At 35.0% G+C, this 9,886-nt stretch overlaps 1 long non-coding RNA gene across 1 annotated transcript; it reads left to right on the top strand.

Moving 5' to 3' along the window:
- Positions 1 to 2,571: 2,571 nt before the first annotated feature.
- Positions 2,572 to 3,547, top strand: LOC106935750 (uncharacterized). Its single transcript, XR_001421959.1, has 3 exons — positions 2,572 to 2,929; positions 3,238 to 3,270; positions 3,501 to 3,547. It is a non-coding gene; the product is annotated as an uncharacterized LOC106935750 (long non-coding RNA).
- Positions 3,548 to 9,886: the final 6,339 nt, after the last annotated feature.

The following is a 9,886-nucleotide window of genomic DNA, read 5'->3' on the forward strand; positions in this document are numbered from 1 at the left end:
GTGTGTGTGTGTGTGTGTGTGTGTGTGTGTATGTGTGTGTGTGTCAGAGGCTAAGTGAAACCAACAAGAGTTAGTTGAGCTGCAGCAAGGCGTTCAACCAGGCCGCTGCATGGTCGGACATTGCCTGCCCACAGAGTCAGCCATTCCCCTCCTGGACTGGAAGCTGTTTATTGTTTATACCTCAGAGTTGCCAACTCTCTGTTATCCCTATTTCGATTTGATACAGTAGGGGCTTCCGCACTTCCCATATCTGTGCCTTCTGTCACTTTTGTCAGCAGTTAAAACTGTTTAATCCTTTGCTAACACGTAGTAACCTGTTTTTCCGAGCCGCCTTCAAACGCAACATGAACGCTGAGCCGCTCGCGCTGGGTTTACACCTGTGGCAGTGAAGGAGACCTGCTGCTGCTGTGCAGAGCTGCTCAGGTTTGTGTTTGAATCATGGCAGCAAAGCATAAAGAACTTTTCACAGTTTTTCCCCCAAACTAACTGACTGAGTTGAGTAAAGCTGTTGGATGCAGGTAATGTTAGCCAAGAGATGACTAGCTAATGCTAATACAGAACCTTAAGCTTGTTAACAAGTAGCCTGTAGGCTACTGATGTTGTCTATGTTGAAAAGTGGGTAGTACTTGTTGCATTCACTTGAATAACCTTTAAGGGAAAAAAAGGTACATATAAGAGTAGTTTTACTGCTCTGTACCTTTTTCTTTTGCATGTGTAATATTATTATAGATATGTAGATTCATTTTGCCCCCCCAAAATAAGCAGATCCCCTCCAGCCTCCAATTAAACTCGTCTGGAGCCGGGGCTGCATTTAACCTTAAATATCTGACCCAGATTATGACCTTGATGATCCACCATCCCTGGATCATCAAGGTCTGGTGGATCCATGAATGTAGAGAATGAAGCTGAGAATAATAATAGGGTTTAAAATTTTATCTGGTTCAAATCAGTTCATTTTCTTTTTCTATTTTTTTTTCATTTGATTTATTTTTTCTATATGTTTTTTGTTGTTGAAAAATTTGAATTTTCTATGTAAAGTTTTCTGTCCAACAGTGATAGTATGCTCACACTGTCTGTTTATGGAGATGTTTTTGTTTTTTCTGGTTTCTAGGTTGTGAGAACAGACAGAAACTTTATGGTTCCTCTTTGTGTCTAAAGAGCCTCACAGTGAGAATTACCTCATTACCACAATCAGATATGAACTAAACTGTAATAAAAATAGAATTAAGACCGTGTGAAGCAAGTGCAGTCAGACAGATCTCCAGCATCAAAATGTATAATAAGTGAAGTTTCTCTATGCTTTCTCTTCTACAGGGTCAAATTATGTGTCAAAATTTCCATTTTATCCACAATCAAGTGTCTAAATTCATAAAATGTGCCGTTTATTTAAACAAATCTCCTACTTAGCCCTGCAGTCCTCAGCCCATCTCTCGCACACAGTGAACTCTTTCCTTCTTCCTCCCCCATGTAGCTCCTCCAGACTCGAGGCAGCAGCAGCAGTCAGCAAACACTTGTTGGACCTGCACGTCTGCTGAGCTCATCATAGGAAATACTTCTCAGTCTAATGCTAAAAAAAAACAACTGTAAATGGCATCAATGGACAGTGAGGGGAAGCATTGTTGACATGAGGTACTGGAGAGGAAGTGTTGGAACGAATAGCAACTTCTTAAAGAGACAGAGGCCAGTTTCAAGGTGCAACATGCACCTTTGATGCAAAATCTAACTTCTTTAAAGGTAATTTTTGATATGCACAGCATTTTCATATCAACTGAAAGAAACAGTGACTAGACTGTGCTATAAAATGACACTATGGGGCTTTAAGATCTTTAGCTGATGATTCCTTTGACATAAACTTACATGTTGAGTGAATTTCCATCAGGCCATCCTCAGTCATTGTTTAAGGACTAAATATCTTCCTGTGGTTCTTTAGTCTGAAGCTCAAGTGTATTTAAAAAATAATAGAATGAATAAATGATCAGCAATCATTTACTCTTGAATACAGCTGCATTTAAAGGAGCTTAAAATATTTTATTTCCTCATTTCTGAGGACAGCATCAACACCAAACCAAGAATATTTGCGATGACGAAAGAGACAAGGTCCTATTCTTACTGAATGGAAAAATCACACATGTATCATAAATATTCTTTGAAAATGAACTGTGTAAACTGTGTAAGCGGCTATAAAGAGATGGAGCTTTTAAGGAAGCTACAAAACAAGACACACACACACACACACACACACACACACACACACACACACACACACACACACACACACACACACATTCACACCAGCTTTAGCTCCATTTTCAGTAATATCGTGGTTTTCAATGTTCCATGAGTCATTAGCTGCTTTTAATCACATTATAATATCCCACTGTGTCACTTAGCAGCACAGAAGCTGCAAACCCACCAGACATGTCATTTGTTCATCACTGAGCTGAAAAGCTGATGAAAGGAAGTTACTTGAAGGAGGTGTGAAAAAATATGTTTTGAAAAAATTTGAAGTTTAAGAATCAAAACGGAAAAGTTATTTTGGAAACTTTAAAGACAAAACTTTTCACAAAACCTCAAATTCACATCAATGCCTTTCTTTACAATATGAAATATTTGTTTAAAGTCGCAGTATTTTTATAACCACATACAGAGTTTTGTTCATGAAACAGGTTGAAATGTCTGTTCAGTGGACAGGAAATAAAACCCACCAACTGCTGCGGTCAAAGCTGCTGCTGCTGCTGTGAAGTTTGTGTAAAAAGGGAAGGAAACACACAGCTATACTGAGAAGCATAAAACATGCTGGTGTCATTTATGTGTGACAGATGTAACGTCTTCATACTTATAGATAAAACAACGTAGAAACCTTTCTGATGAGCAGAAGGTCTGGATGTGAGGATGGAGAACGCTCTGCTCTGCATGCTGGGATTTTTCTGTAAGTTCATCACTGACTTCATGTTCAATGATCAAAATGTTTCTGTAAGATGGAATTAGAGTTTAACACAGTTTGATCTGTTTCTCTGTCACCTTGACAAGAAGCGATGTGTGTTTTCTATGATTAACTTTACATGTTGTCTTGGTGTTGTTATATAAATGCTTTTTACATGAAATCTTTTTGGCATTACATTTTTATCTCTGACTTTATTTCTAAAACCAAAGCATTTTTACCTGAAATGTCACTAAAGTTAAATATATTTGTTTTGAGTTTAATCATATCTGATCAGCTTCTGCTTTTCATTGCAGTTCTCAGTAATCTCATCTATGTAAATGCTGAAGGTGAGAATCAGTTTTTCTTGTTTGTTTTTCATTCAGTTTATGATAAATATATAATTAACCACCAACTTGTTATGCATTTTAAATTAAATATAATTACTTTTCAGTTTTATTTGAAAGCTAGTTAGACGAATTGAAAAACAGTGCATCGATTTGTGTTGAAATAAAGATCTTTATGTACAAAATATTAACAGTAGATGAATATTTTTCTCTCTATTTGATCATCTCAACAGATCCGAGTGAATCAGGAAATAAAGATGATAATCAGGAAAGAGACGCGGAAACAAGTCAGTAACTTTCTGGTTTCAAGATCAAACTGTCTAATGTATTTAATGGCTGCCTCAGCATCTTACACTATCATATGAAGTTACCATGTTTATTAGATGTTTATGTGTTTAAAACTGAAAATTCACATGAGAGGAAACTTAAAGAGGAGAAAGGTTTGTGCTTTTCTGTAAAAGTTGAAATATTTTCTCTCTTCAGCGCCATCTGCTGTCTGTGATGTGAAGGCAAAAAGTTGATGTGGACAAAGTTACTTCCCTTTTCTTTACGCTGACATTTATTAATCTCACTATCAGTCAGTCAGACTTTATAATTTCTTTGCAATTACAAGTCCTTTACATGTTCTCCCTGTGAATGTTGGGTTCTCTCCAGGTACTCTGGTTTCCTCCCACAGTCCAAAAACATGACTGTCAGGTTCATTGGTCTCTTTAAATTGTCTTTAGGTTTGAGTGTGTGTGTGTGTGTGTGTGTGTCTCTGTGTTGCCCTGTAATGGACTGGCGACCTGTTCAGAGTGATTCTGCCTCTCGGTACAGTTGACAGCTGGGCTCCAGCATCCCTGCTGACCCCAATGGGATAAGGGTGAAAGAAAATGGATGGATTCCTGGAAACAATCCATCCATTCAGGGATATAAATATTCTGACATCACTTAAAGCACAAACCCTTCAAACCCACTGGCCTGGTCCTGCAGCATCAGCATCACTAACAGTGTTTAAATATAAGTTTGGTGAAATCTGTGAACAAATCAAACTTAAACACAAAGATTATTAATAGCAACACAACAATCAAACTATGAAGACGATTCTTTGGACTTTTTTAATTAAATCCTAAATTTAAAATTTAATCTTTTATCTCTGTTGAAACCATTACATCAAATTTAATACCATTGACATTCTTGATATATGAATGCTAAGACTTTAGATATGTGGTCTGTGTTAAAATTCTAGCAGTAAAATGAAAAACCCTCTGATAAAGTGCAGGGATGTAGAAACGTCTGATCTGGTTGGTGGATCTTCCTCTAGGACCAAGTTTTCTCTCCAGTTCGTCCTGCAATGAAGGACTTAACAATATTTCTGTGTGTGTGAAGGTTTCAAAGCTGTCAGTCACAGGAAAAATAATTTTCTGCTGGAACTGATTTATTATTTTCAAGCTCAACACATTTTCCTCTTGTGATAAATGAAATAATCTGCAAGTGGAACTAATAGTTTTTCATCAGTAGTTCAGAATCGTTTTATTTGCTGAGAAGTTCCTTGTAAGTTTTTATTGTCTTATTTCAAGTGTTTTTAGATATTTGCACTAGAAACTAGATGAAAATATTTGATTAGATTTTATATTTTTGCAGTGTAGATTAAAAACCTGCAACATGCTGCAATTTTTTGTCCAACACTGAAAAATCAATTCTTGTATCTCCATCGTTTGTTGTTGTTCAGCTGTGAGGATCCTGGTTCAGCAACAGGAAGATGTGCAGGAAATCATGATTTCAGCTAAATAACTACTGTACACCCTGATGAATATTATCTGAATTTAATAGTGTAAATTTAATTAATTCCAGTTTCTCCAGACCACAGACAGACATTTGCAACTCCAATCATTTGATGATTTGGCAGATTTTAATATTTTTTTAACTGATTCTTCGATCAGGTGATACAAAGGAAACAGCTACACTGACCTCAGATACAAACTTCATGCAGCAAAATATACATTTTTATGTTTAAAGATGTTTGAATGATTATATTCTTTTTATTTCTGTATCAGCTGTGATTACTTTTTGTCTTTCAAAATGAACTTAATTTCTGTTTCGTCATATTTACCCTTGGACACAATAAATGTTTATTTGACATGGCAGGAAAAGTTTTATATGTTACATTTCTAACCAGAGATTCTTTATGTGAACAGCTTCCATTAAACCCACTGTGATCTGGAGACACAACTGGTCTGAGATATTCAGAGGAGAGACGGTCACTCTGACATGTGAGATCAGAGGAGGAGGAACTGAGTGGACGTATGAATGGAGAATAAATGACCAAGTCTACCGAGCATTCAGTGAATCCATACCAATAACAGCTGACAGTAGAAGATTCAACTGCAGAGGAACAAATAACTACGGATCAACACAATGGAGTGATTTTTACTCATTACCTGTTTGTAAGTAATCTGTTATTATTTAATGCTGGGCAGCCAGACTTTCTGTTAACCTGCTTATTTTCATCCTGTCACTAGAGACTAGATTTCACATTTAAATACTGACTAACAGGCTGAGACAGAAAGTTGAGGTTTTCTTGAGAAAAAGGACAGGAGCAATCGGAAAGAAGAGTGGAGACACTTGATTTATAAACAGTGAATTCTCCACAATACTGTCTCTATTTTAGTAAAATGTCTCTCATATAAAATCCCTCCATCCTCCAATGAGTCAATAAAAGCTGATAGGAGGCAGATTGTGATTCTCTGGTCCTGCTGCAGTTTTACAGGAGGCCACTGTGGTTCCTCTGAGTTCAATTCATCTGATTGAATGTTTAGAAAAATCACCACTAGACTAAAAATAGTTCAACCTTTAGTTGTCAGCAGAGCTTTCCTTGTTGAAGGACTGAGAAGTGATTTGTGCAGTAGAGCTGATTTCCAGCCCAGTTCTCCTGACTGCAGCAGAACATTAGAAGATGTTCTGGTTCAGTAGTTTGGTTCAGCTCAGCTCTGACTGGGATTTGATACAACATGATTTGATTCAATCACAGTCAGATTATTATGATTTCTGTAATTTATCAATTAATTAATATGTTGATCAACAGAAGATGCTCTAATGTCAACAAACTTCATGTTTATGAGAAAAGATTATTTTAGTGTTAAATTTCAATAAATATGTGAATCCATAACAACCACATGTACTGCTGTATAATAACATTTGACAGATAAATGAGTCAATAGTTGTATTGATCTTTGTCTTTTCCTCGATCAGCAACTAATAAAGCCAGAGCCACAATGACAGAAAGACAAACGATCATACCAGCAGGGGGCAGTGTAACACTGAGATGCTCTGTGGACATCGGTGATGGTTGGAGGATTTACTGGTTCAGACAGGATCCAGATCAGCCAATAGAAATCAGTGAACCAGATGGAGTCTTCATCATCTCAGATGAAGGTGTTTACAGCTGCAGAGGAGGAAGAGGAGGAAGAGGAGATCCAGTTTTCTACACTGAAACCAGCAGAGAGGTCACCATATGGAAAACTGGTGAGTTTAGTTTCTGTTCATCAATGAAACAAACAAATTATCTTGAACTTGTAAATATGTTTATAAAAGCATTTCATTTTTGGAATGTAAAGTGTAATTTTGTTTTACCTAATGATGTTACACAAGATTTTATTGCATGTATTTATTATTTAAATCTCACATCAACCTGCTATGAAATCTATTTATTAAGTTTAAAAGTTTTTAAACTGAAGGTGGTATTATTATTTCTGCCATGTTTTACAATAAATATTACTTCTATATGTTTAGAAGACACATTTGTATTAATAATTTTATTTAATACCCTAATTTATTCCATTTAAATATTTTTTTCTTATATAAATTTGATCTTTGAATTCAGTGAATGATTCCCTCCTGAAAAAGATCAAATGATTTACTTCTGACTTTATTATTGTTACATTTCTAACCAGAGATTCTTTATGTCAACAGTTTCCATTAAACCCACAATAACCTGGAAACACAACTGGCCTCCGATATTCAGTGGAGAGACGGTCACTCTGAGATGTGAGATCAGAGGAGGAGGATCTCAGTGGATGTATGAATGGGAAATAAATGACAGAAACTCTCCATCATTTGATGAATACAAGGAGATCTCAGCTAGAAATGGTGACAGATTCAGGTGCAGAGGAAGAGGAAACTATCAGTTCACACAGTGGAGTGATGATCTCTCATTGACTGTCAGTAAGTAGATCATCTGTTATAAACATAGAATGATTATTTACAATGTCCAACTGAAGACTTTTTATTGAACATTAAAATGTTTCATGTTGTTTATTATATATAATAATTATATAAGATGATTTATTGATTATCTTCTAAGACAAACTAAAGTCATTATTGCCCCAATCAGCTGCACGTTTCTCTTGTAGTTTTCTTAATGCTATATTCTTCATATTATAAAGTTTTGCTTGTGTAATTCATGTCAAATATGATTTGACATGAAATAAGATAAGTTCTTATTGTCATAAAATAAGAACTTATCTTATTTTGTGACGATAAGAACTGATTTATTTTATGTTCTTATTGACATAAAACAAATCAGTTCTTATTGTCTGTGAAAAAAAAATCAATCCAGTCCTTCTTTGATGCTGAGCAGCAAGACTTTCTGTTAATTTGCTTATTACCATCTTGGTAGTAAAGACTAAATAAATAAATAAATAAATAAATAAATAAATAAATAAATAAATAAATGCAGTGATCCACAGTAAGAAACAATATGATTAACACCTGATCAGATTCTGACTGTTTCTGTGATTTTCTTGAGTTCTTTCAGTCTGATTTTAAAAACTCTTCCTGAGTCGTTCAGTCTGAACCTCCTGGTTGATAAATAATTTATATTTAGAAATAATCTGACAGGGCCTGAATTGTAGTTATCAGTCCTGTTTTGAAGTTTTGTTATCAATTTTACATAATAGTAAAATGTCATTTATTTTCTAATTATGGTTTAATGGCTTGATGGTAAATCTGACCTGTCAGTTTTGTTTAAGATTCATTATTAGTGTTTGGTTCTAGTAACTCAACATGTGATTTATAGCAACATATAGAACTGTATGTTGCCATATTAAGATGAGATTGTAGCAATAATTTTAATATTTACTTATTTTTATGTTTTGCATCAACAGCTGATAAACCCAAAGCCNACACACACACACACACACACACACACACACACACACAGTATGTCTTTATTTTCACAGAGACACTGCATTATTTTCCATTTATTTTTTTAGCCTACCCCAGTAGATTTACCCTTACGTAGGGTAAGTATTAGTGAATACTAAGTTTTAGTATTAACTCCTTAGTACTAAACCTAACCCATAACCCAGTTGATGAAACTTAATTTTCTTCTAGGAACATGCTGATGGCTGTGGGCAGGAAGAAACTTATGTCACAGTCAGAATTAAAGAAGTTTTAAAGTTTCTTCCTGCTTCTTCATAAATATCTCATTGACAGATTTTATAAATACATTTATAACCATAATATAAGAGGAGGGCTCAGTTTAGAAAATTCTAGCTTGTTTTGTGTTGCTAGCCAGAAATATGAACAGCCTCACAATAAACTGGGATGATGAAACTCTGCACCTTCACGGTTAAATTACTAGTCTGTAGCCCCATCTAGTGGCTGTTAAAGGGCATTACAATAGATTTATTTCAGAGCTCTCACTGGATGCAATTCAAATATTCAGCTGTTTAATATTTTTGGAGATGGCAAAACAAATCATGTTTTATTTCAGATTTTTAAACTTTGAATCTTTAGGACAATCAACCAGGCGGCTCTCAGTGTAATCTACTTCAATGTTGCTATGGAAATTTTACTCCTGTCATATTGAATGCATAGTTCTGTACATGAAAATGTTTTCACTTGAAATGTTCAGATTATTAGATAAGTGATGAATAATCATATTCACATCCAGTTATAGGTTGGGGTTGTGTAGAGGGAGCTCTGGTTCTCATCTCCTCTGATCAATGAGAGTCAGACGTGTTGAAGAACCTGAACATTTAAACTGGATCCTTCTTTCTTTCTTTCACTCCTACTAAATCCACCACTGATACTGAAGCAAAGAGATGAAGATCTTCTGACCTGTGGATTTATGGGAAACAATCCAGACAACCTTCCTTCCCCTTGAACTATTGTTAATATCTGCTGGATACAATTATTCAAATGTATTGAGGTTAAGTTTTTAATGAGTCGTCATAAAAAATCAGATTACAGATAGAATAGTTTTCACACCAGATTAATCATTAACCTTTTCAACTTAAGACAAACTCAATCAAAGCTGAACAACAGAACCAAGATGATATTTCTTCTGACCAGAGTACCTTACAAATATTTAACTTAATCACCAAAGAGACTCATGAAAGTCTCTTTGGTGACTTAATATTATTATTAATATTAATGTTAACATTTAAATATTAATATTTAACAGTACCAAATCAGCACCAATATGAATATGATATGTTTCTGTTACATTTCACAGATCTGATAGACAATGAACAAAGCATGCAAACCAAAAATATTTGGATGTTTGGAATCCATTTTAGTTCACAGATTTTCAATAAATCATATAAAAAACATTATAATAAATCATTAACTTACA

Source organism: Poecilia latipinna, unplaced genomic scaffold (genome assembly GCF_001443285.1).
Source record: "Poecilia latipinna isolate Pla-1442-1.1 unplaced genomic scaffold, P_latipinna-1.0 Scaffold2013, whole genome shotgun sequence".
Classification (NCBI taxonomy): Eukaryota; Metazoa; Chordata; class Actinopteri; order Cyprinodontiformes; family Poeciliidae; genus Poecilia; species Poecilia latipinna.